The following is a 27,289-nucleotide window of genomic DNA, read 5'->3' as shown; positions in this document are numbered from 1 at the left end:
CCTAGTAGTAGAGACAGCAAGTAATGTCCAGTGTATTAATGCGTGTGTCAAAAATTGAAGAGGAGAGGGAAGTCACCAAGTCACTAGTGACGAGAGTCAGAAATTGTAGATTGGGTTTAATACACAGGAATTGGTATACATATTCTCTTTCATATGTATATATGTATATGTATACACATATATATGTATACACATACAAATTTTATGTATACAAATTTACATTTATTAACTTTATATTTATGCTACATATATTTTTATGCATACTTGTTGCTTCCGTCATTAAAATACAAGTACCTTGTGAATAGGGATTGTTTCATTTTTTGTCTTTGTATTTTCAATACCCAACACAGTGCCTGGCACATGGGAGGCATTTAATAAATGCTTGTTAATTGAAGAGCAAAAGCTGGGCCTAGAATAAGTCAACAAGTAAATCAGCAGCATCAGGAGAAACAAGAAAAACTAAATCAAACCAGGAGCAGAATGTATACCTGATTGACAGTTTGCCATGCTCAATTGCTGTGTTAACACAATTACCCTAAAATTTAATTTTAAAAAAGTTTTATTGATGCTTTTTTTTCTCATCACAGTTATTTATGGAAATACCCATCCTTTTACCCTTCAGTGAAACTTCCCTTGAAACAAAGGGAAAAATCAAATGAACTAGTTAAGCAAAACCTTATACACGTTTGGCAACATCCAGCATTCCACACGCATAGTCCTACACCTTCCCATTGAAAGGAGAGAGAAAGTGCAGGGAATTTTAAAATAAGGTAAACAATGCTAGCCCCATCTCTGGCCACCAGGTATAGATGATTTGCTACTACTTTGCCCTAGCTGTAAAGAAAGGATTTGCTTTTCCCACCACCAAATCCAGCCTAGAGTCAGTTTTAACATCAGAGGCAATTCCCAATGTGATTGCAATAGCCTTAGATCTATCAATCACAAGATGAGCAAATAAGCATGAGGTCCCCGAAGACTTCCACTTTTCCCAAGGATACACACAGGCTTTCTTGTGGTTCTAATGATATGAACAGAACATAGAGGGAGCCATACATATCGCACAAGGGATTAGCCAGGGAAGCAGGTGCCAACATTGCTATTGCAAAGCCAAGTCTCAGACTCTGTCCTAAGTTACTGTTCCTCTGCAGCACCAGAACAATGCTTTGGCACAATAACAGTGGCAAATCTCAAAACTATCACCAGTGGTGATAGACTGGATCACTGCTTTATAAACAACGCCTGTTATTGTTTCTCTAAGTCTAATCAGTAGCAGCTGACTCCTAGATTGGTAACATCTCATGTGCCTTCACACCATGAACCATTTTATAATGGCAGACCCAAAGGTTTAGCTTGCCTGGCCCATGTTATGGTGTTCCCTGTTGTGCTTACTGACACACTTTTAACTTCTTAAAGGGATGAAGCTATCAGGAGCTTGAGCCCATGTGTGCGTGTGTGTGTGTGTGTGTGTGTGTGTGTGTGTGAGAGAGAGAGAGAGAGAGAGAGAGAGAGAGAGAGAGAGAGAGAGAGAGAGAGAGAGAGAGATTACTCATAGCCTGGGTTTAATTCACGTAGGAAGGGATCTTTATGTGAAGAATGCTTGGTGACTTTTCTCCAAGGTTTTGTTTCTGTATTCCCCCCACAACTGTGTTCTTTCCCTCCAGCTTAACTTTATTTATACCTTGAAAAATATGTCTTGGTTTAAATGAGGTTTGCTTAAATGGACTATCCTAAATCTACACTATATGACTGATGGTCAATGGGAAATGTAAATGTCAGTTAGGAAGCAATTGGCAAGTAAATAGGCAGAATGTAATTTTGGTTGTTTGATCAAAGTTACAAAAAATGGTAAACTCATACTGACAAACAGCACAGAGCTAACTGATATCCAACCCAGCTAGCTTTCATGGGAGTATACTCATTGTCAACAAATGTTATGGAAAGGTCAATGGTTAATTAAATAATCCATCACCTTGGGATAGAGAGTAGTTCTCAAGTCTGACAATCAGTGACAGAAATATTCAAAGGTCAAAAAATGAGTTACAGTATATTCTGCTTTGTTGTTATGTATTATAAAGATGCGGCTTGCGTTGAGAACCATAGGTATAAAGATAGAAGCATATGCTGATGAAAGGATTTTTCCCCTGTACAACTAAATTTTAGATTATTTATTGATATGATATACTATTATCCAAAGTATCTTTTCCCTGAAATATATACATACATACATACATATATATGTATATACATATACAAAGACATAGATATATACACATACATACATACACACACACACACACATATATATATATAAATAATATATTAAATATTGATTGCAGATCTGGGCACTTCAGTGAGATTAAAAAACAAACAACAAAACAACAAGGAAGCTTCCCCCTCCCCCTGAATTATGATTTCTGGGGCTTGGTGATTTCAAACTGCTGTTAACTCTGCAAAGAGAACAGCTTTACAAACGTTTGCCTTCGACTGCTGACTGTATTTTCTTCCTGAGGAGCAGAGCCGATCATTCTCAATGAACAGTAACATTGTCTATTTCCTTATGGCCAATCCAGACCTACCCTTCTGAAAATTTAAAGTGCTATGCAAACTTGATATATTGATTTGACCTAATTTCCCTTGCCAAGATGAGATCCTTCATTGTTCTCCCAAGCCTTTAGTTCTTTCCAGTTGGAGGTATTATTTTATTTGTGCTGCCGTATCTAGCAAATAATTGTCTCTCAGAGTCACTCTCAGCCCTCTCTACTTATTCCTTCTTTCTGTTCCTTGGTGACATTGACTTACACTACATTCCGGGATTCTACTTTCCAAGCTAATGCTGTCCAAAAGAAGAACCAGCTGGCCTACACACCCTACCACTATTCTTACCTTTCATTTATTTATTTTTTTTTAATTTTTAACCAAGTGCCAAATCAGTGACACTAAATGGGAGAACCCAGAATAACTGTTTTGTGGGAAACTATAAATCTTAAATATTTTTTTAATGAGGACAAAAATTAATTATACATTAAATGAAAAGGGCCTCGGATTGAGAAAAAGGCAGATTTTTAAGTATCTTTAGTATATTAAGTATTTTTAAGTATATTTAAGGATGCTGGTTTTTGCATCCTAAAAGAAAGACCATTACTTTTCTCTGAGAGTTGAAAGAATAGGACATAAGGCATGGTATATGGACACTGTGGAATGCTCTTTATATGGCTTATAAATGAGATGGTGTTGTGGGGAGATGACTCTTTGGGGATTTTGGCCTTTTCTAGTACCTGGTTTTCCCTTCTTGCTCTCTGTCTGTATGATAGTTGCTGTTCCAAATACTGAGGAGTGTTATATGATTATTTTATCTCTCACTGTAAAGCGTTTTGAGAGACTTTGTATGAGAAGCAATATAAAAATAAATTGAATTGAACTATGGCTTCACCTTCCCACTTTTTAGTGCAGAAACCTTTAGAGCAAAAACTGCAGGGCTATGACAAAAGACAAGATTAAGACTGTGTCAGGAAAACAGGCAAGGCTGGAGAGTCCCCAACCCTGCATGAGTAGTTTGGGATATTTTTTTTCAGTTGGCTGAATGTTAGATTTAAAGCATCTCTGCCACTAGTGAAAATCATCTTGGTGTTTTTCTTAAGATAGCTATTTTGAGCCATAAGATACTCGGTATCTTCTTACCGAGCAACATTTCTATAAAGACAAGAAAACTTGATAATTGTACAAATATCTATTTTACATAACACATCACGGTTCATTAAAAGCCACCCTGTCGGCCTCTGAAAGGCCAAAGACTGAGCCATGGAATATTACTTTCAGCATCCACAACTGTAATAATTTGTCTTTTAAAATAAAATAATCTTGGCTTAGGGTAATGGGTTTTTCCTGCAGAAATACGATTTTGTGTTTTATGACATAGCATCAATACATTATTTTAATAAATGACTCTTGGTTCACAAGAAGTGCTGTATTTTGACAATATCAGCCAGCCTTTTCATTTGTTTAAGCAGGAAAAGTGGGGTGCCAAAATAAAGCTACTCCAGAAGAACATCTCAAGAATGTTTATGAAAGCTCTGCTGTAGCTACATTTATTAGAGTTGAAGCCTAGCACTAATTTGTCATGCAGAATTCCAGGGAAGTGAGTAATTTCTATGTTTCTCTAAATGCCAGCATTTAATATCAGGAGTAACCATTTGCTTGTAAACACAGATCAAACGACGTAAGACGTCAATGTGACAAAAGGTATCAGAGATTTGTCATCATCTGGCAATGGTTATTGGATTTATTTGCTATTGTGTCATGATGTTTCTCATAAAAGTAACATGTGGATAGAAAGACTGATCATACTGAAGTTCTCTGACAGTAGGCATAATGTTATTTTTAACAATGAAAAGATTTACCAAGGAATTGGTTTTTGGTAAGCAGCACCCTTATCCTCCATGCCTCCCTTTACCCCTCTCCTCTCCCCATTCCAATCCCTATGGCCGCCTCATCCTCTCTGTTGTTATGTTAGTACATCAAGCTCATGGAAGATCATATTCCTTTCAAGGTCATCACTACAATTGGTAGCTATCCAGAAAGCCAACCGAAAGAGAGTAATTTCTTTTTCTTTTTACTTGTATGTTGATTCAGAATCATCAGACTATGAAGAGGGAAACAAACTTTGTAGTTCATTGCATCTGAAAAGCCTCACATAGTTTCCTTACTTTGAGCCAGGTTCTTGCAGCGTGTAAAACACTCCTTAGAAATAAAAATAGTAACGTTAATTTATATCTGCATAGTAACTTACAGTGTCCAAAGCATTTTGTCTGCCTTGTCTCCTTTGATGCTCACCTCTCTGTGAGGTTGTTAGTGCAAATATTATTCCTTTTTTCCCTTCCATTTTAAACATTTGAGTAAATGAAAATTCACAGAAGCTAAGTGATTTATTTGCCCAAGCAAATTCATGGCAGACATTGGGACTCGGTATATGAACTGGAGAGGAAAGAAGACACTGGAGGCAGTGAGGTCATTTAAGATGCTGACACAATTGTCTAGGTGAGAGGTGCTAAGGGCCTAGTTTCACTGTAAATCTATGTTTATAAAAAGAAGAAAACATTACAGTTTTATAAAAAAAATCTGTTTTACATAACATGTCAGAGTAGTGCCCTTGTGAGTGAATATGGTGAAGGAAGTGGAGGATAAATGTGAGAGAAGCTTTTTAGGTAGAATTGATCTGATGTGACAAATGATTGGTGATAGGGGTTGAGGGAAAACGGAAAACTAAATGTGTTCCTACAGTTTTGAACCTGGGTTATTAAGAAGCTGTTAACTTGACTGCTTGTGCCTCTTGCCCCCTTAACTCAGCTCTTCTATTCTTCTAAAATTTTTCACTTTAAAAGGAAAATGGCAAATATTGCAAGGGCTGTGCAAAAATCGGCATATTAATGTACTGTTGGTTTAATTGTGAATCAATACAACCTTTCTGGAGAGCAAAATGTAGCTAAGCCCCATAAGTCACTAAATCACTTATACCCTTTGACCCAGTGATACCACCATCACTACATATCTACATCTATCTGTGTGTGTGTGTACAAACACATACATATCTATTGCCCGAGTAGAGAAAGAACTAGAAATTAAGAGAATGCTCATAATTTAAGGAATGCCTGACCAATTTATGGTATATGAATATAATGGAATATCATTATTATATATGTGAGAAATGACCTCAACTTTTTTACATGTTAAGTTTCTTCTAAATTAGGCATCCTGCCTCTTATTCCAGGAAACTAATATTTGGGAACTTCTTTGGGGGTCTTTCTCAGGATTTCACTATTTCTCTCCAATAAAATCTCTGGTTTTCCTTACCTTCCTCTTCTCAAGCTCAAGAGTCTCGCCCTTTAGTCCTGGATATCCAAAATCATAGAGCATTTGTCCTATTTCAGATGCTCATGAGTGGGGTCCAGTATAAGTCTATCTTGACAGAGTCTATCCAGCTATTTTGGTGAAAAAAGATGGAAAACTGTGAGATGGATAATTGCATGGTTAGAAGGATTAAAAATGGTTGAATGACCAGAGATAAGTGATTAATGTATTAAAATATAACGTGAGGGAAATATTTGATGGGGATGGTGGTGGGGGGAAAGAAAGGGAATGAGCATTTATATAGTACCTACCACCTCTGCCTACATAGTGCCAGGCACAGTGCTAAAAAATTATTTCATTTCATCCTCACAACAACTATATGAGGTAGATGCTATTATTATTCCCATTTTACAGATGAAGAAATGAAAGCAGAGGTTCAGTGACTTTCTAGGGTCACTCAGCTTGTGAGTGTCTAAGAGCAGATTTGAAATTGGATCTTTTTGACTTCAGGGCTATCTCTCTATCCACTGCACTGCCCAGCTATTTCTTTAGTCAAGTTTGCCTGGGATTTGTCTTTCACCATCTAGGTCAATTTGGACAATTGGACAATGGGAAAATGATGCAGTTATTGGATTTATATATACTAATAATTTAGGAAGAATAGAAATCCTATTGGAGACAGGGTCATGATGCCAAAAAGAACTCAAAGTACTGGAACCTTGGGCTAAATTTGATGAAATGACATTTAATAAAGTTGAATATAAAGTCTTACATGTGGTTTCTACAAATCAATTCTACAAATACAGGATTTCAAAGGCAATAGAATTGCCAGATTGACCCTTCATGTAAAAAAATCTGGATATTTTTGTGGACTACAAGTCCATCAGTAGCTAACAGCATAACATGGGAACCAAAGCTAACATATCTTAGGCTGCATTAATGTAAGCATGTTGTGTGGAATGAGGGGGCATCTTTGATAGACCATATTTGGAATATTGTGTTCAGTTCTGGGTAAGGAAAGCTTTGACAAAATGGAGGCCATCTCGTTGAGAATGACTGGGATGATATCAAAACTGGAAACCAGGCCAAATGAGGATTAAAGGAACTGGGGCTGTTCAGCCCAGACAAGAGAATACTTAGTCTGAACGTGATTACTGTTTTTGAAATATTGGCATGTGGTGGTGGTGGAATTACATTTGTTTTCCTTGGTTCCAGAGGGAAGAATGAGGAGAAAAGAAGTTGTAGGAGTTTATTTTGAGTTTAATTTATGGAAAAAAACTTCTAAATGATTTTATTAGTCTTAATGTAGATTGGGTGGCCCTTGTAGATAGCAAAGCACTTTTTATATAGAAGATAGATGATGTTTTAGGGATGGAGAAGAGGAGATTTCTCTTCAGGGCTGTGTTGGATTAATGGACCTCCGAGGTTGCTCTCAAATCTTAGATTCTATAATTCACTGACCTCAGGTCCAGAGATGTTTCTGATATCCCATTCTACCTCTCAATACAATGAGAAAGGCAACTTTGAATGCCGCATTAACTCTTCCCAGTAATTAAAGTCTCCCAAAATGACCATAATAGGGCAGTAAATGTTAACTTTTGGCTAGAAGAGTTTAAAACCTTTTAAAAATGCCAGTTTCCTTAGTTACATGCTGAATCTGGCCCATTGTACATTAATTCTTTTATGTCCCTGGTAAGTAGCAATATATCTATATCTCTATCTATCTCAAGGATAGATATCATTATCATTATCCCATATCTTTTAGGGGCCCATTTATTCATGGCATTGTACTATGTACTTTATAAGAAAGATTGTGGAGCAAGTCCCTATGCACAGGCATCTTGTAAGTGGAGAGAAACAATGTTTTGTGGACCAAGGAGTAAGCAATAGTACCTTTACGTACTCTACAAAAACATAACTGGTCAAGAAGATATCAGCATCTGATGTATGTTAGGGGTGAGCCCAGTTTGCAGTGATGAATGAAGAACATTTAATCAAATCACATAAGGGAGGAAAGAAACAAGCATTTATAGCAGCCTACTTTGTGCCAAATACTATGGTAAGTGCTTTACAAATATTATCTTATTTGATCCTCCCAATACCCCTGGGAGGCAGCTGCAACCATTATTCCTTTTGAGGAAACTGAGGCAGACAGCATTTAAGTGATTTGTCCATAATCACATAGCTCTTAAGTATCTGAGGCCAGATTTGAAATTGAGTCTTCATAATTCTAGAGCCAGCATTCTATCAACTCTGCTACTTAGATGCTTCGATATATAGATAAGTATATACCCTTCGTATGTTTGTGACCAAATGGGTCCAGGATCGAGTGGGGTAAGAAAAGCTGATTTTCTTCTCTAGAGGCAATTATAGTGCAATATAGTCAGTGAGGTGGGTCCCTCTATTTAGAGAAGTAGTGTTGAGTCTTGTTGGTCAAATAATTTATACTATATGATTCTCCTGTTGTCATATATACTTGCCCAGTTTAATTTGGGGCATGTTTAGGAGCAGACACATAATTTATTGATGGATTGGGTGCTTATTGGCCATGTAGGAGTCTCAGATTAAATTTGTGTCTATTTCAGATGCAGAGAAAGGAAAAACACATTTCTTTAAGTGGGTTTATTCATCTTAAATGTACCTATAATGCTAGAAAATCGGATGGCAGTAGTTAAGCTAAGAAAGCTGGTTTGGTACTTAGCAGTTTTCTGCCAGGTAAATACGATGTGAAGGGTATAAAAGCAAACCCCTTAAAGGCACCTTTTTTAAAACTTTTGGGGTCAGGTTAAGATGGAAATTGTGTTTATACTCTTTAGCCAAGCAATTGGACATAACAATCTTTAGCCAAGTGGGAAGGGAAAGTCTCATTTTTTTTTCTTCTTCATTGATTTTAAACATCTTAGTTTACAACAGTAGGGTAGAGGAATTGGTTCAGCCTCACCTTTTCAGAAGCCTTCTGAAATTCTCCTCTTATATCTTTTGTATAAGTATCTGTACCTCCCCCTTCTCTCTCTCAGAGGGGCGCTAAAATTAATCAAGATGTGTGCAGAGAGTTAACTCTGTGTATTGACAGGTTTCATATCCATTCACTAAACCACATCCCACACAACAGAAAGGAGGAGATCGAAGGGGTACCACAGTGCCATCTTTAGATTGAGATCATATGGCTTTGAATGAGATTTCTATGGAGCTATTCATTTTAGTCTTAAACATTTGCCAAAGTGAGTTTGACCATACTGCGCATTCCTCTCTCCTCTGCCAATCAAACCCGCAAGTTTAAAGCATATGGAAAGAGAAAACGCCAAATCTCTCCAAATATAAGTGAGGCTGACATGCCAAAGAACGTTTAAAACAACAACAACAAAAAAGGGCTTTATAAAAGAGGTAAAGAATGAAAGTTTGCCTGCTAGACAGGGTTTTTCAAGCATTCGTGTCATTCAGTGAAACCTAACCTAATTAGTGTAAGTGGAGACTTTTTTGTTATAGATGCTCAAGTATAATGCCTGCTATTATGGCAGCTTGCAGTGAGACAGATATATGGCATTCAATGCTCTGCCAAAGAAAAAATAAACATGTTTCACTTCTTCATTAGATAATGTTTATTTATAGCACAGTATATATCGACCTCCCCTGTAACATTAAAGTTTTGACTGCTTTTTAACTATAAAATCTGATATTGTTGTGGCAGCTGTATGACTCAAATGATTGCTAGAGTACAGCTGTTATCAAAGAGTGAGATTTATAGCTTCACTACATGGTGTAAAGATATGTGCATATTTACTTTGCCTTTTACTACTTGTGTCCTATATTTTAATGATAGTAGGTGGGATGAAATGACAAAAAAAATGTATTTTATCATTGCAAAAACAAACCAGACAGTTTATTTTAAAGTGTGTCTTAATTTTACATTGTGGTAGTCACTCAGTTATATCTGACATTTTCTGCTAGCAATGGCCTGAATGAGGTTAAGGATGATGATGCCCCACTCTTGACTTACATAGTGTAATTACATAAAATGTACCCAATTGTAGTGGGAATGCTAAGAGCACTTAATAACCAAACAAAAAAATCTTTTTATTTTTTTAAAGATATGTCACTAAAACAATGTTGCCAAAAACAATTCATATGAAACATTCCTTTTTTCAGGCAGACAGTTTAAGTTTAGTATAATTCTGTTTAGCCTTAAATTTGGTATCATCTTTCACTGAATAGGCTTTGACTCAGTCAAACTGAGAGGTGTTAAAACCTTAGTTTGAAAAGGCCAAGGTCCCCCACTGCATCCTGGGCTATCTCTAATCATCCTGATCTATATCTGGCCACTGGATCCAGATGGCTCTGGAAGAGAAAGTGAGACTGGTGACTTTGCACAGCCCTCCCTCACTTCAATCCAATTCACTTTCGTGTCATGGCTTCCACTCCTTGACGTCACAGTCCTCTTCGAGAATGAAGGAGAAATTGCAGCAGCAGTAGTATCTTTCCTATATAAAGCTAGGTATGACTTTCAGGGTTTTTTTTTTTTGTTGTTGTTGTTGTTTTTTGGTGAGGCAACTGAGGTTAAGTGACTTGCCTAGGGTCACACAGCTAGTAAGTGTCAAGTGTCTGAGGTCAGATTTGAGCTCAGGTCCTCCTGACTCCCAGGCCAGAGCTCTATCTACTGTGCCACCTAGCTGCCCCTAGGTATGACTTTCAAATCAAAAAAGCAGTTGTGCCCAAACCTCTTAATAATCACTTGGTATATTTTGATACCATCATATGTGCTTTGTAAACCTTAAAGTGACATATAAACAATAGCTATTATTATTATATGCCTTCATTAAAATATCCCACCCCCAGAAAAAAAAAACAAAAACAAAAACAAATCTTTTATTTCATGGAATCTTTCTCCAATGATATCTAAATGTCAAGGTAAGAAATATTGACCATAAAGATATCAAGTAGAAAGTGTGACTAAATATATTAATAGATTGGCATTCTGTAATAAAAACTGAATTTGAAGAACACACGTAAATCAGTGCATACCTTTGGAATTATAAAATGGGCGAAAGGGATTTGGAAAATACCTTAGCAAAATCCCTTAATATATTAACAAAACACAGGGCTCATCACCCTAATCCAGGTATAGAAAGGTTAACACCTCACAAGAAAAGGAAGGTGATTGATAGATATTCTTAGAACATGTGGCAAAGAGGTAATAAACTACAATAATACTTTAGCAAAAAGCAGACATCACTTTACCAAGCAATAGTAAAGGTATGTCATTAGATTGATTGAATGTAACCTTCATTGGCTTACCTCCAAAAAGAACCTATGGAATGACTAAGAGTCAAAAGCAGCCAACAAATTGACAAAAAAGCATTGAACAAATGGCTGAATCATGTAGATTTGTTCTTGGAATCACAGGTGTTTTTGATGGTTACTCAGATCATCACCTCCAAAAATTACAGGAGTGTTATTTTTAAAGATCCTAGATTTAGTGATAAATGTAAATTATACAAGGAAATATTGGAGACTGGGCAACCTATCACTTTCTGCTGCAAAAATTGAGCACCTATCGAATACCTAGAAAGACATGATACCAAGACTAGAATTGGAAGCTTTTTGCCTTTCATGAACTAATACATGACAAATCCCCATACTACAAATAAAAACTTTAAAATATCACAGTGACCTAAATCAATAAACTGAGCTGGAATTAAGTCATCCTCACAGACCAAAATGTTATCCACAATTGCCTAGCCATAAGATTGATCCATAAAATTAAAAAAAAATAGATCAATAGATTTTGCCATACCAAATAGTCATATTCTCCCAGTTTTATGAAATGAAAAGCTTTCAAAATACAGAGGTCTAGCAGAAGTAAAAGAATCATGTGGAAACAGGATGAAGTACATATCAATTCAATTCAATAAACATTTATTAAGTGCTGTTATGCCAGGCACTGTGCTAAGCACTGAGGATAAGAAAGAAACAAAAGACAGTCCCCGCCCTCAAGAAACTCACACTGTAATTGGGGAGATAGCATGCAAACAAATATATTCAAATCAAGCTACAGTACATGGGATAAATCAGAATTAATTAACAGAGGAAAGGCTCTGGAATTAAGAGGGATTATAGAAGGTTTCTTGTTGGAGGTAGGATTTTAGTTGGGACTTAAAGGAAGCCAAGGAGGTCAGTAGTTTGAGTGGAGGAGGGAGATCACTCCGGGCATGGGGGACGGCCAGAGAGAATACCTGGAGCTGAGAGATGGACTGTCTTGTTCATGGGATGGCCAAGAAGCCAGTGTCACCAGATCAAAGAACACATGTTGGGGAGTAAGGTGTAAGAAAACTAGACAAGTAGGAAGGGGCTATATTATGAAGGGCTTCAAATGCCAAACATAGCATTTTGTATTTGTTCCTGGAGGCAATAGGAAGCCACTAGAGTTTATTGAGTGGGGGCAAGGGGTAATATGATCAGACTTGCATTTTAGGAAAATCACTTTCAGCTGAATGGAGAATGAATTGGAGTGGGGAGAGACTAGAGGCAGGCAGACCCACCAGCAGCCTATTTCAGTAATCAAGGCATGAGGTGATGAAGGCCTGCACTAGAGTGGTGGCAATGTCAGAGGAGAGAAAGGGATGTATTAGAGAGATGTTGCAAAGGTTGGCTTTGGCAACAGCTTAGATATGGAGGTGAGAGATAATGAGGAAGCCAGGATAACTCCTAGGTTACCAGCCTGAGGGACTGGGAAGATGGAGTTGCCCTCTATAGTAATAGGAAAGGTGTGTGTGTGTGTGTGTGTGTGTGTTTGGAGGGGGTGGAGAGTTTAGGGGTAAGATAATAAAGATAATAAGTTCTATTTTGGACATATTGAGTTTAAGACGTCTACTGGACATGGAGTTCAAGATGTCGGAAAGGCAGTTGGAGATGTAAGATTGGAGGTCAGCAGAGACTGGGGCAGGAAGGGTAGATTTGAGAATCATCAGCATAAATATGGTAATTAAATCTATGGGAGCAGATGAAATTATCAAGCAAAGTAGTATAGAGGAAGAAGAAAATAGGACTCAGAATAAAACCCTGAGGGACACCAAAGATGAGAGAGAGGATCTTTCAGAGGATCCAACAACGAGTGGTCAGATAAGTAGAAGGAAAACCTGTAGAGAGTAGCGTCCTGAAATCCTGGAGACAAAAGAGTATCAAGGTGGAAAGAGTGATCAATATTGCCAATGACTGCAGAGAGGTCAAGGAAAATGAGAATTGAGAAAAAAACACATTGGATTTGGCAGCTAAGAGATCATTAATAATTTCAGAGGGAACAGATTTGGTAGAACGCTTTGGCTGGAAACAATTGTAAGGGGGTTAAGAAGAGAATGAGAGGAGGGAAAGCGGAGGCACCTATTGTAGATGGCCTTTTTGGGGAGTTTAGCTATAAAAGGCAGAAGAGAAATAGGATAATAGTTAGCACCAATAGAACGATCAAGTGAGGGTTTTTTCAGGAGAGGGACCAGAGAGCCACTAGAGAAACTTGTACTAAGGACACTTTCTGAAACTCTGCAGAAGACATGCTTATACATTTATTGAGCTACAAAAAGAAGTTATTCTATACTGATCATCAGTCCAGAGAATATTAAATATAAAAAGAATGTTATCAGGATAGTGACTCATTCCAGAACTGTTTTTATGTTTCTGCCTAAACTTAATTGGATAAGATGAAAATAAGTTTCTATACTACTACTACTACTACTACTACTACTACTACTACTATTACTACTTCTACTTCTACTGTTGCTCCTGCTGCTGCTGCTACTGCTACTACAGGTGAGCCTATAGAAAATAAGCTTATATCCTAATACATTTTCAGTTATAAAAAAAGTTTTTTTATTGACATGTGAAATAGTCCAGAGAACATTAAACATAAAAAAGCACTCAAATCATCTCTCTTTGAAATTCATGACAAAAGTTGACAAAAAGGGATGAATAATAGTGATTAATAGATGACCTCATAGCATTTTAAGATCTGCAAAGTAATTTATATAGAGTATCCCAGAAGTCTTAGTTCATTTTTAATCAAGTTGAAGCTTGAAGCTGCACTAAGACTTTTGGGACACTCTGTACATTACCTTCACAAATAGCCCTGTGAATTAGGTATTGTAAGTATTATTACCCTTATTTTGCAAGTGAGCAAACTTCCTAAGTGAAACCTTTCTGAATCCCTTTAGTTGCAAGGGCTCAATCTCCCTGATCATGTTTATACATTTACACTTACCTGTTTACGTGTAGATTCCTCCCAGTAGACCACAAGAGATTTGAAAGCAGGAATTATTTTTTGTTTGTTTGTTTGTTTCTTTTTCCATTATATCCCTAATACAGATACCAGTCATACAGCTTTGCACAGAGAAAGCACAGTTAATGTTTGCTTGTTTTGATTGGTTAAAGGTTAATTGGCTTGCCTTAGGCCAAATAGACAGTGTCACAGAGGTAGAGTTTGAATTCATGGCTCTCCTGGCTCTGAGTCCTACACTCTTCTGCATGCTATTTAGTCATATTTCCTTCTCATCTAATAAGGTAAAGAATACCTGATAATTATAAAAGAGAAATTACAGAAATAATCCAAACTTTTTGATGTAAGAAGTATGGTTATAGGGCAATCCACTTAAAAAGAATTGGGTGACCAAAGGTCATATGACTTTAAATGTGCCATTGTTAGAAAAAAAAATATTAAACAGTGAAGAAAAGGGGGATGAAAAGTTATATTTTTTCCTCAACAGTACCCAATTTTATTTTGGCTTCATAATGTCAGAGAATGAATCACCTAGTGACTGATGGGCAAAATTCAGAAGACTTGACAGTTCTGTTCAGATCAGATAAGCATTGAAGCCTATTTGGGGTAGAAACTGAGCAGGAAATCTCATGAAGACAGACTTTTTTTTCAGAAAATTCCCATTACTTGCTGGATTCTAAAGGGTTAGAAATACTGTAAGAATAGTTTTTAGATTATTTGGGGATTTCATGATTGATCTCAGGAAGCACAAAAGTGCCCAGTGCATTCAGAGAAGTGATAATCACATCCTTGCAAACAGAGAAAAGTTTTAGATCAGCTCTTATTTTATCCCAAACTGCTTAACTAGCCTGTGTACTGGCCACCTTTGTCTCCTCCTTCATCAAATGGCATACAAAGTTTAAATATACACGAAATACTACTAGTTAGGCGACAATAAATCTGTGAAAATTAGGAGGTGGATTCTTCCTTACAGTAACCAGTACTTAAGGCAACATGTTGTGGTCTCTCATTTCCTAGAGACAGCACTGGGAGGCATCTAGATGGTGCAGTGGATAGAGCCTGGGCCTGAAATCAGGAAGACAATTCCCATTCTGGCTTTAGATATTTATAGTATTAGCTATGTGATCCTGGGCAAGTCACTTAATTTATATGAATCTCAGTTTCCTCATCTGTAAAATAAAGATAATATTAATACCTACTTCTCAGGGTTGTAAAGATAAATTGCGATATTTTTAAAGTGCTTTTGCAAACCTTAAAGCACTTTCTAAATGCTAGCTACCATTATTGTGAAAATGAGATCACTAAAGGTAATTTTCATATTTTGTATCTATCCTTAGCTCCTGTAGAACATGTGACTAACACATAATAGGGGTTTAAAAATGCGTGTTGGGAATAGCTACGTGGCACAATGGATAGAGCTCTGGCCCTGGATTCAGGAGGACCTGAGTTCAAATCCTACTTTAGACACATAACGCTAGCTGACCCTGGGCAAGTCACTTAATCCCATTGCCTAACCAAAAATAACTAAATAAACAAACAAACTAACTAACTAACTAACTAACAAATAAATCAATAAATGAAAATTCATGTTGATGTATTGACTTTTAAAAAAATAACGATGGAATTAAAGGAATTGAGGAATTAGATGAACTTGGGCAAAACAGTGGACCCCAACGGAAATTTGGAAATTTCTTATTTCATATCACCTTTTTTTTTGTTCAGTGATCAAAAGGTTGCATTGGTGGGGGGATCTGAAGCTAACTTGGGGTGACAGAAATGTACTGGAGTCAGACTTCAGTCATCAGCAAATGCTCCATAACCACATAAATATGGAATTTTCTGACATGCATGATATTTCCCCAAACTGGAAACTTCAAAACTTTATAGGTGTCTTATTGACAAAATTCAAACTGCTGTCTTTCTGATTAAAATAGAAAAAAACAGCTTTGGCACATGAATTATTAAATATCCTATGAAATCACGCCACAGAAGCACAAGTAGAAACTATCTTCTGTAAAACATATAAACAACTCAGTTTTCTGAATATTCTCATCATTCTTTCATTATAAAGCTATGCTGATCAATTAATGCTGCTCCCCAGCATGTAACACACTGCCTGGCATGCCAAGTGTATGAAATGTGGGAATTAGAAACTCAGAATCTGGAATGACTAGAAACCTGGTGGTGGGAGTGTTAATATACTTCCTTTATAGCTCATGCAGTAAATATTTCTCTCTATGAGAAATTCATCAGGATTTTGATATAGAGCCTTTCCTCAACCTCCACAGGTAACTGATTAACCAAGCCAAGTCAACAGGCATTTATTAAGTGCCTACCATATTCCAGGTACTGAGCTTTGTATTTCTGTGAGGATGCAGAGAAGGGAGAGGGGAAAGTCTTTACCCTCAAGGGGTACATAGTCCAATAGAGTGGCAACAGACAAGGAACTATGTACAAACTATACACACCCACACCCACACATACATACACACACACACACACACACACACTCACCCCCCCCACATATACACATACATAATATATGTCTATATAAGTGTGGATATATATGTGTATACACATATATACACACATATATGTATTATACATATACATATACATGTATGTGTGTGTGTGTATATATGACCAAATGGAGTTAATCTCAGAGGGATTAACATTTGTTGCTAGCAGATATCCTGTCTCTTCATTTCATGGGGGTAGGACATATGGGTTCTATTTTCCAGATATTTTCTAAAGATAAAAAGAAAAAAAATTTGAAAAGCAGATTATGCAAATGGAAATTTATCTATCTGCTATGTGTATGTCCCATGTGTGTGTGTGGCTTTCATTTCCCAGTTGATGTGAAGCAAAGGAAAAAAAAAAGAAATTTCACACATTCCCAACCCAGATTTTAATATCAAATATTATGTGACAGTCTTTATCAATTTATGACATTTTCACTTACAGATTAGGTGATTACTAAAGAAAGAAAAATCATCGCATTAACCAACACTGAAATGATTTTAAAGTTTTGTCCTTAAGATCTGAGCCATGCTTAATCCTAGAAATAGTTCTGACAATTGACTAACAGGACTGATATGTCAATCTGGTGTAATATGTCTATTTAGAATGAGGAGCTAATGCTTTTATGGTTAATGATTTATACCAATTTATTTTCTCCGTGAAGCACTGACATCTTCATATCCTCTCAGTTCCTTTCTTCTATCTAAGCTACATCTATATGTGCACACTTACTTCAGCCATTTGGATTGAATTGCCGGGTTACTAACAAAGGTTACTACTATTACACAATTGTATTTGTATTCTCTGCCTCAGCACAGTACCTGGCATGTCTTAGGTGCTTCATAAATGATTGTTGATCGACTGAACTGAATAGACTAATCCAAATGGTTGAAGAGTTCATATATGCAGTTATAGGCACCTTGACAGCTTAGTGGATAGAATGTTGGAACCAAGAAGAGCTTAGTGTCATTCCTGCCTCAGAAAGTTACTAGTTGTGTAACTGTGGGCAAATCACCTAACCTCCCTCAGCCTTAGTTTCCTCTTCAGGAAAACAGTAATAATAATAGTACCTGCCTCAAGGATTGTTGAGAGGAGGGTTGTCGAACAAAAGGTTCATGAGCTGAATGAGGCCTACAATACTCTTGAGTGTAACTTGAACCAGATTTAAATGGAATTGCAAAATATTTAACAAAACAAAATACAATAAAACTTGGATAATATCACATTTTAAAACTGTTGATAGCCTGCGGGAAGCTTTATGTACACATTTCAATTTGAGTTTGATACCATTGGTTGAATGGATCAAATGAGAAAATATTTTTAGGGTGCTTCACAAACCTTAAAGCATTATATAATTGTTAGTTACTATTATTTCACAGAGGGGAAACCAATCAGCTTATAAATTTCTCTGATTTGTAAGGTAATGGAAAGGTGTGTAAGAAAGAAAATTGCTTGATGCAAAGGGATTGCTCTGCAATCATTAGGATGATTAGCTTCAATATGGCATATTAATTATATATTATAACTAATTATATAATTATAATTATAACTAGTAGCACACAAGCATGTAGGCTGGTGTATTAACTATGAAAAATTAGATCATTAGAAAATACCTGTTAGTTTTTTTAAATTTTTACAACTAATTGGTACAAAAAGTACAGGGTAAAAGGAAATTTAATTCAACAAACTCAGTTTCTCCTTGTCTATTGTCTTTTCCTTACTTAAAACAAGCTGATGTCTTATCCATCACCAAAGAACTTTCCCATGATCTTGATATCTCCTCAGACTTTATCCTATATCTGCCTTTGGTTTCATTGTAAAATTCCTGGAATCTCCACATTTGTTTCTTCTACTTCCTTGCAATGTATTCTCTTCTCAAATCCTACCACCCAACTAAAACTACTGTTTCCAAGCTTACCAATGACTAAGTGCTACATCATGAGACTTTTTCTCAGTCATCATCCTTGTCCTCTATGCAGCATTTAATACCATTGATGTCGCTTCTCTTCCTAGGGCATTATCTCTTCAGTCGTCCTGTTACACCTATTGGATAACTTCTTCTGACAGCCGCCATCCTAGGGCCTTAACCCCATTGATTCTGAACTTAGTGTAGACACAAAGTTGACCTAGTCCACTGAAGTTCAGAACTCCTGAGCTGAAGAGATCCACCAGCCCCAACCTCACCGGTAACCACAGGGACCAGAATGTTCCACCATGCCCAGGAATTTTATTTTTTTTTAATAAAGCTTTCTTCTGAAATACTGGGGCCCAAATACTCATAAATTGGAATAGGGGGTGGACCTCCTTCCACCCCCTATTCCAATTTATGAGTATTTGGGCCCCAGTATTACTGCCAACATAAGTTAATTTATCTACTGCATTCAAAATTTCTCCATTTGCTGTAACTAGTGGTTTCATGTGCAGATGATGTGGTGCTGGCTGGTAGAAAATCTCTGTTTTCTTGGTGCTAATTGTCAGGCCAAAATTAGCACAAACAGCAGAGTATTGATCCATGCTCTGTTACATCTCAGCCTCAGAGACTGCATTGATGTACAATTACCTGTGAACAAAATGTTGTGTACCAACTCTCCCTCCATTTTAGCCTTGACTTGCAGCCTTTTCAAGTGAAATAGTTTGCCATCAATATGATAGCTGACCTTGATGCCATTTTTGTCCTTGTTGAAGGCATCAGACAACATTGTGGAAAATACCATGTTAAACAGCATGGGAGCAAGCACCCAACCCTCCTTCACTCCATTCATGGCTGGGAAAGTGTAATAGCATACTCCATTATCCAGAATCCATGCAGGCATGCCATCATGAAACTGGCATTCAATACTGAAGAATTTCTCCAGGCAACCAAATTTCACCATAATCTTCCACAAGCCCTCAGAACTGACAGCATCAAAGGCCTTGGTAAGGTTGATTAACATTGTGTTCAGACCTCTGTTCTGTTCGTAAAATTTCTCCTGGAGTTGTCAGCCAGCAAACACCATGTTGACCATTCTTCAGGCTCTTTCTGGAGCCATACTGGCTCTTGGATGGATGACCATCTTCCTTGTGAAGGATCAGTCAATTTAGGAGGACTCTGGCAAGAACCTTGCCAGCAATGACCTCCTTGTGATTATCACAGAACAACCTGTTTCCTTTTCCTTTATAGAGATGGACAATGGAGGCATACTTGATCTAGAGAATAACCTCCTCTTGCCATGTAACCCGGGAAGATTTCAGTCAGCTTCTGTATGAGAAGCGGACCCCCCTGTCTTGAAGATATCTGCTGGGAATGGAATCAGTGCAGGGTCTTTGCCACACAAGAGAACCTTAATAGTATTCAATACCTCTTCTGTTGGAAATTTGGCTAGAGAGGGATTAACTTCAACCTGAAGTATACAGTCAGTGGCTTAAGCATTGCTTGATGATGATCTGTTGAGAATACTCTGGAATTGTTCAGCCCATCTCTTCAGGATCATGTCCTTATCAGTGATTAGTATGGCTCCATCAGCATTGAGTCGTTGAGATCCACCAGAGATCTTTTGGTCCATAAGTAGCCGTCAGAGCATCACAGAAGTGCTTTGGATTATTGCTATCAGTGTAAAACTGAATCTCACCTTACTGAGCCAAGAATCCTGTATCTCTCTAAGCTTCACTCACACTTTACTTTTGACTGAGTTAAACACTGCCTTCTTAGAGACAGATGAACTGTCCTGCTGGTAAACACTGTAGAGTCCGTGTTTTACGTGTAGTAGCTTCTGAATTTTCTCATCATTTTCATCAAACCAATCCTGATGTTTCCAAATACTCTGGCCCAGATGAGCAAATGCCATGCTGTGCACCAAATCTGTGAAAGCTGCCCCCTCTTTTCTGTTCCACTGTTGCTAACTGTGTTAACTCAGCTTTTCTTCCAGGTCAATACTAAGCTGTGCACACCTAGAGAAGCACTCTAATCTGTTGGCCATTTAGTGTCCTGATAGTTATTTTGCTTTGGGGCTGCTGCTTTTGTTGAATTTGAATGTTTACCTTAGAGAGGATAAGTCTATGATTAGTCCAGTACTCTGCACCTTTATCACTCTCACCTCCTGTGTTTCTTTCTTTTTTTTTTTTTAGGCAATTGGGGTTAAGTGACTTGCCCAGGGTCACACAGCTAGTAAGTGTCAAGTATTTGGTCTGAGGCCGGATTTGAACTCAGATCCTCCTGACTTCAAGGTTGGTGCTCTATCCACTGTGCCACCTAGCTGCCCATGTCTGTCTCTTTTTACAATGACATAGTCTGCTAAATGCCAGGGCAGCATTAAATGCCTGTTACCTGCCATTATAAGCAGTCCAGGGTGGGACAGTTTTTAGGGCAACTTTTCTAGACCCTTCCTTGTGCCAGGAAGTAAGCAAAGTGATCCTTAAAAATAGCTAGACACCCAGGGTGCTTTTGAATCTCACTGCTGCTTCAGTCTAGTGATATGACCCTATGCCCTGAGCCACCTATGTGCAGGGTTGTGACTACTGCTCTTAGTGCATCTGTATCCGCTACATTTTGCACAAAGTCATTAGCCTCATTCTCTCTTCTAGACTCATTAAAGTCCAGTGGCAAGATAAAAGTTAAAATGACAGGCAATGTCCCATGATGCAGTGAATGACATTGGCATCTTCATTGTCTGACCAAGCTCTAAGTGCTCTATGATACCTGCTACCACTGCCTGCATGGTCCATTGGACAAATTGTTCTCATCTGCCCATTCCACCAGGGAAATTCTTCATGTGCTTGGGGTAGACATCCCCCAACCCATTGAAAGGTTCAAGGTCTGTCGGTTACTTTCAACCTGGTTTAGCCCATCTGCTGAGATAGTTTACTGGGGTGTGGCTGCTGCACATGCTATGGCTTCTTAGAGACACAGGTGAGAGCTGGGTGACAGGTGGGCACCTGTAGATGAGAGTCCTGAAAAGGGCTTGGTGAGTCCTGAAAAGGGCTTGGTAAGTCCTCACACCAGAGATGCTAGTCCTCCATGAATACCCCACACACGTTTTAGCCTGGGCTAGATTTGTTTATAATGTCCTAACATTCAATATATGTGTCCTGAAATGTAGACCTAACTGTAAGATAATAAACCCCCAAGGACTAAGGATTAGAGGAATGATTGGTGAATTCTATGCCCATTTTTTCTGGAGCTCAAGTAGTATACCTATAGCTTAAAGACATATTCATGGATCTATGAATTCACTAATTTGCTTGTTTGTTTTTTTGGTTTTGCTTTCTGGTGAGGCAATCGAGGTTAAGTGACTTGCCCAGGATCACACAGCTAGTAAGTATCAAGTGTCTGAGGCCAGTTTTGAACTCAGGTCCTCCTGACTCCAAGGCCAGAGCTCTATCCACTGTGCCACCTAGCTGCCTCTGAATTCACTAATTTGAATGTTCCCTCTAAGTATGTAGAATAGAACAGCCGTTCCTGAAAATCTTGTGTGACTCTTCTCCTTTATTTTCCATAAACAGGGTACACTCAAAGTGCAATGGTAAAGAGTTAGGGTCAGAACTTCCTCTTGGGCTTCCCTGGGTCCTTGGTAGACAAACCTTACCAGTACTGAGAAAGCTGAGTAGTTTGATCTATTGACTTGGCTTTCAAAGTCCCAGGGGCCTGTGACATGATTTGTTATCAATTCACTGTGTGATTTTGGGGAAAATGTTTTACTTCCCAAGTGAAGTGTCAGTTTCCCTTCCGTAAAATGAAGAGTTTGCATGAACTGATGTCTAAGAATCTTTCCAACTCCGCAATGCTTTGACTCTACAACTTTGTGATCCTAAGTAACCCAAATGGTATTATCACCAAGGGATTTATTGTCCATAGCAAGCACTCAAGCATATAGAGACCATGGATAAAGCTTAATACACTGTCATTTTCTCAGGGAAAGACATTTAAGACATTGAAAGCTTATGACTTTTGACAAACAGAAGAAAATGGCAAAAATAAAGAACAGAGTGTAACAAAAAATGAGACTGTAGTCAAAGCCTACTGTAAATAGTTTGCTTAAGTTGTGGTTTACATGGCTGTGCATCAGGGTATGGCATTATCATTTGATAGACTAGAAAAAGTAGAGAGAAAGTAGCAACAGTGGCATGTGATATATTAAGAAAGATTTAAAAATGTATTCTTCCACCAAATGGTGTAAATTAAAGTAAGCTGTCAAAATGACAGCACAATAATGCCATCTTAGCAGTAGCACATACTGTACCACAGTTGAAATCATATCAATTCTGTGAAGAAATTACAGATGATATTGGAGGAAAAATTGCTGGAAATGCTATTCTTTGTAATTTTAGAATCATCATTACTAGCTGGAATCCACTACAAACACATAACCATGAGAATAACTATAATAAATCATGATAATTTATATCACAGCTAATTCTGGGGAAGGAACATCAGATACACTTCATACCACTCAAACTATAATTATTTTCATTAAACTATAAAATTGCTTATAGCAGATTTACTCTAAACACATAAAATCATATTCTTAACAGTGAACACACAACTAGGCCGCAAGTGTTCAAAATCACTGAAGTCAAGTGTAAAATAGCAGCCCTTGATTTATACTTTTTAATTATATATCTTTGTAGTCACAATCAATGTACTTTTGCGTGCTCTTAATATATTCCTTTTTTAAAATTTTAGTAAAACATCCGACAGGCTTATTCAATCACCATCCTGTTGATTAAAAGTCAGTGTCAAAATGAACTTAGGAAATGATGTCAGGTGCTGGTAAACACAGCCTCCCAAATAGTTTGTGCCTGTTAGGAGTTCAGACTCTTTTAGAAAATGGGGTTGGGGGAGGGCATTGAAAAAGCATTTCAGGCCTCATGACAAGGGAAAGTAGAGAGGAAGGATGTTTAGATAATTAAGGATGATTAAGGAGACTGTAATGAGACTACTGAGCTTATGAGATAGTTCTTACAAAAAAAAGTGGAGAAAGGCTTAGAATTTAGAAGATAGCCCATTTTAAAACTTTTTAGCTTCTAATGGTTTTCACTTGTAAAGAGGATAAAGAGCACATACAGGTATTTGCATGTGTACATTGCATGGGGATTGGGGGGGAGAGTCAACTTGCATTTTTTTGCTATCATTGCATGGGTTGATTGGCACTGAAAGCCCCATCCCACACATGGAATTTCATAGTCCTCTAATGAACATGGCCTCGGCATCCATGTTATTTGAACACTTCTAGGTATCTTTCCAAATCAAATTTGTGGATCTTTAGTGTAAACAGCTTTTTGGGTACTGAAAGTATAAAATGAAAAAAAAAAGAGTCCCTCTATAGCTGATTTAATTTTCCCCTTTTCTTGAAAGTTATTTATGGTTTTGCTGTTTTTAAAAATGTAAACACAGGCAAGGCTATTTAAGAACATGCCAAGATGATCATTCAGATATTCAGTGTCAGAAAAGGACTCTATGATTTCCAAATACTTCACGGTTTTTGTCAATTTAATTCAACAAACATCTATTAATCAGCTGTTTTATGCAGGGCACTGACCAAGACTGGGGGAGTTAAAACACTTAGTCAAGACACAATTCCTGCCCTAATAGCATAAACCAGACTTGGGGTAAAGGAAGCCTGAATTCAAATTCCACATCTAGTACTTACTAGCTGTGTGACCATGAGCAAATCAATTAACTGTTTTTAAATCTTATTTTCCTCTTTTGCTAAATGGGGACTAGCTTCTGGTCCACGAGGTTGAGATGAGGCTCAAACGAAATAATGTGTACAAGTGGTTGGCAAAATTTAAAGTGCTGTATAAATGCTATCTATTTGGTTTGGGGGCAATTATTGTAGATTGAAAAAATAGTTTTAAGGAAGAGGAAATATAGAGGTTTAATTTTATTTTTGTTTTTTTTTTAACATAGAAAGCCAAAACATCTTTGAGCCCCCCAAATTTTATTTGAGAGTTTACATTATTTAGTTTGATTTTCTCTCTGGATCAAGCTAGTTGAATAATTGTCCAACCACCACTTCTGTTATGCTATGTAGATGCTAAGGCCAGGATGACATCATTTCAGTTTCATTGGAATATGCAAAATAATGTGGTGGTATTGAATAACCATGACTCATTAGTATTTCAGGGTTGTACAACTGGCACCTGACACCTAGTGTTATGCCTCACATAGCACGAAAACAAACATTTGTGAACTGTCCCAATTTAAATTTTGTTGCCCTTTGTCTATTCACTCTTCACCATGAAGACTTATTCAGAAAGAAACTGTAATATTTATGTCAAGTTTGATTTGGCCATGTAAAGGAATGCCAAAATATAAAATGCCATTTGTGAAATATGTAGAATGATTCGTCCTCCTCCAGTGCTTCATAATGTTACAGAGATGACTTTGTATTCTTCAGGTCCTACCATGCTGGAAGGGTTCAAGTATGATCATAGTGGCAGACGATATTTGTTGTTTAATAAAACCATAGAGGTTCATCACTGCATTGACCACTAAGCCATTCTCTGCCTCATTTCTTACTTAGCCTTAATCACTGAATGGGTGTTGCCTCAGTCAAACACGAGGTCTCCCACTGCATCCAGGCTATCTCCAGTCCTCCTGATTTATGTCTTGCTACTGGACCCAGGATGGCTCCAGAGGACAGAGTGAGACTGGTGACTTTGTGCAGTCCTCCCTCACTTAAATCCAGTTCACTTGCATGTCATAGCATTACCTCCCTGAGTCACGGTCCTCTTTGAGAACAGAGGACAACAACAACAACAGTAAGGAATTATTCACCAAGAGCAGCTCACGAAGGACGTCTACTGAAGCATAGAGAAAAATCTATCTCCATAAATAGAGGACAAATCCACATTAATTAAATTGTGGATTCCTGAAACATTGACATTAGTTGGCCTATTTCATTTCCTTAAGGTATATCTAATTAGGAAAGGGAACATTCCATAGAAACCTGGATTAGCCTTTTAAAAACAGTCAACATTTTGTGATTTCTTGGGTAACAAGAATTGAATTATTTCCTTAATTCAGGTACTTCCCCTTCATCCCTAAGGTCAACTCATCTAGGAAAAATGAGGAAAATTATGTTAAGTTCTGTTCATTTTCAATTCAAGCTATCAACACCTATTTGTATAGGTACCTTTAGGTGTACAGATTTTCAATGAATGCCCCATTCTGATTTCATGAAAGATTTCAGGATGTCTTCCCAAAGAGAGATAGTTCGTTGAAAACCATATGGAGCCAGATAAACCGAAACACCAAGTTGCCTCTCTCAGTAGCATTCACCAGTCAGGATAGAATAATTGAGAATTTTAGTGCTCCAATGAATCTTTGACTCTTTTCTGTGGGTGTGTTTGGACTGTAACTCTGGTTCTCCATTTCTCAAAAGCTCAACAATAAGCTTCAGACATTTCTTGTAAATTAACCAGACACAAAATCTTTGGAGAATTTTCCAAACATTAGTACAGTGACTTGAAGGGGACAGAAGTGTGCAGCAACTTAATGAACTGAACAACTGATAGACATGTGGTTGGAGGAAAATGTATTTATTTCAACAAATTCATTAAATAAACATTTATTAAGCACCAAATGATGTATGGAACATTTTGTTAAGAAAATAATGAAAGTGGTACAGATATTAACTAACTCACAATCCTTATCCTTATGGAGTTGACAGTTCTATGGTATTATAGGAGAAATATCTTCTTTTTTGAGTTTGTGTGGTAGGTAACTGCTACTGAAATAAATCTAATACAATACAAAAATGATAGAAGTAGAAACCTAGGTTTTATTATTTTTAAGCACAAGTTGAGGATAAAAAAAAAACTCTAAACAAAGATTGGAATTCCTGAAAAACCTTTATAGAGAAAAATTATGTCAGAGAGACATTTTTTACCATATAACAATCTTTCTGGCCTTTGAGGCCATAAAGGTCACATAGGCCTAGCCAAATGGATTCATTATCTCATGCTTTTTTCAATTAAGGTTGAACAAACTAACTTAGAAAGAATCATAATCTCATATATCGACTAAGAAAACAAAACTAGTTAAAGAGACTCTACAGGTAAACTAGAGACAGCTAGATGGCTCAGTGGATAGAGCACTAGGAATGAAGTCAAGAAGACCTGAGTTCAAATCCAGCTTCAGACACTTACTAACTACATGACTCTGGGCAAGTCACTTAACCTCTGTTTACCTTAATCCATTGGAGAATATTTGAAATGGCAAAGCACTCTAGTATCTTTGCCAAGAAAATTCCATGGACATTCTGGTCTATGGGATGAGGAGGAGTTGGACATATCTGAATGACTGAACAACAACATAGGTAAACTAAGTCAGGTTATAGATTACATTACATTTAGAAGGTTTACAATAGGCTTATTGAGAGGAGAGATTTATATGCCTACAAATTTGGAGTCAGATGGATCCTTTCTGAAATAAGTCAAATCACTTTGGGAAGCCTTGACTCCTTTTTTGACTTCTTATCTGAGGAATGTTTGGGACCTTAAACAAAATTTCACATTCCATGGGACAGGTTTCAGTCACCTCAATAACCTCCTACCTAGAAGAAATGGTCCTTTCTCCTTCCAGTCCCACCCCACCAATAAAAGGAAAAAATAAAGAGCTAAAATTTTTTTCTTTTTCTTTCTTTCTTTCTTTCTTTCTTTCTTTCTTTCTTTCTTTCTTTCTTT

This window comes from Vombatus ursinus, unplaced genomic scaffold (assembly GCF_900497805.2).
Source record: "Vombatus ursinus unplaced genomic scaffold, bare-nosed wombat genome assembly UNPS02014816.1, whole genome shotgun sequence".
Taxonomy (NCBI): domain Eukaryota; kingdom Metazoa; phylum Chordata; class Mammalia; order Diprotodontia; family Vombatidae; genus Vombatus; species Vombatus ursinus.
Note: the sequence above shows the minus strand (reverse complement) of the source record.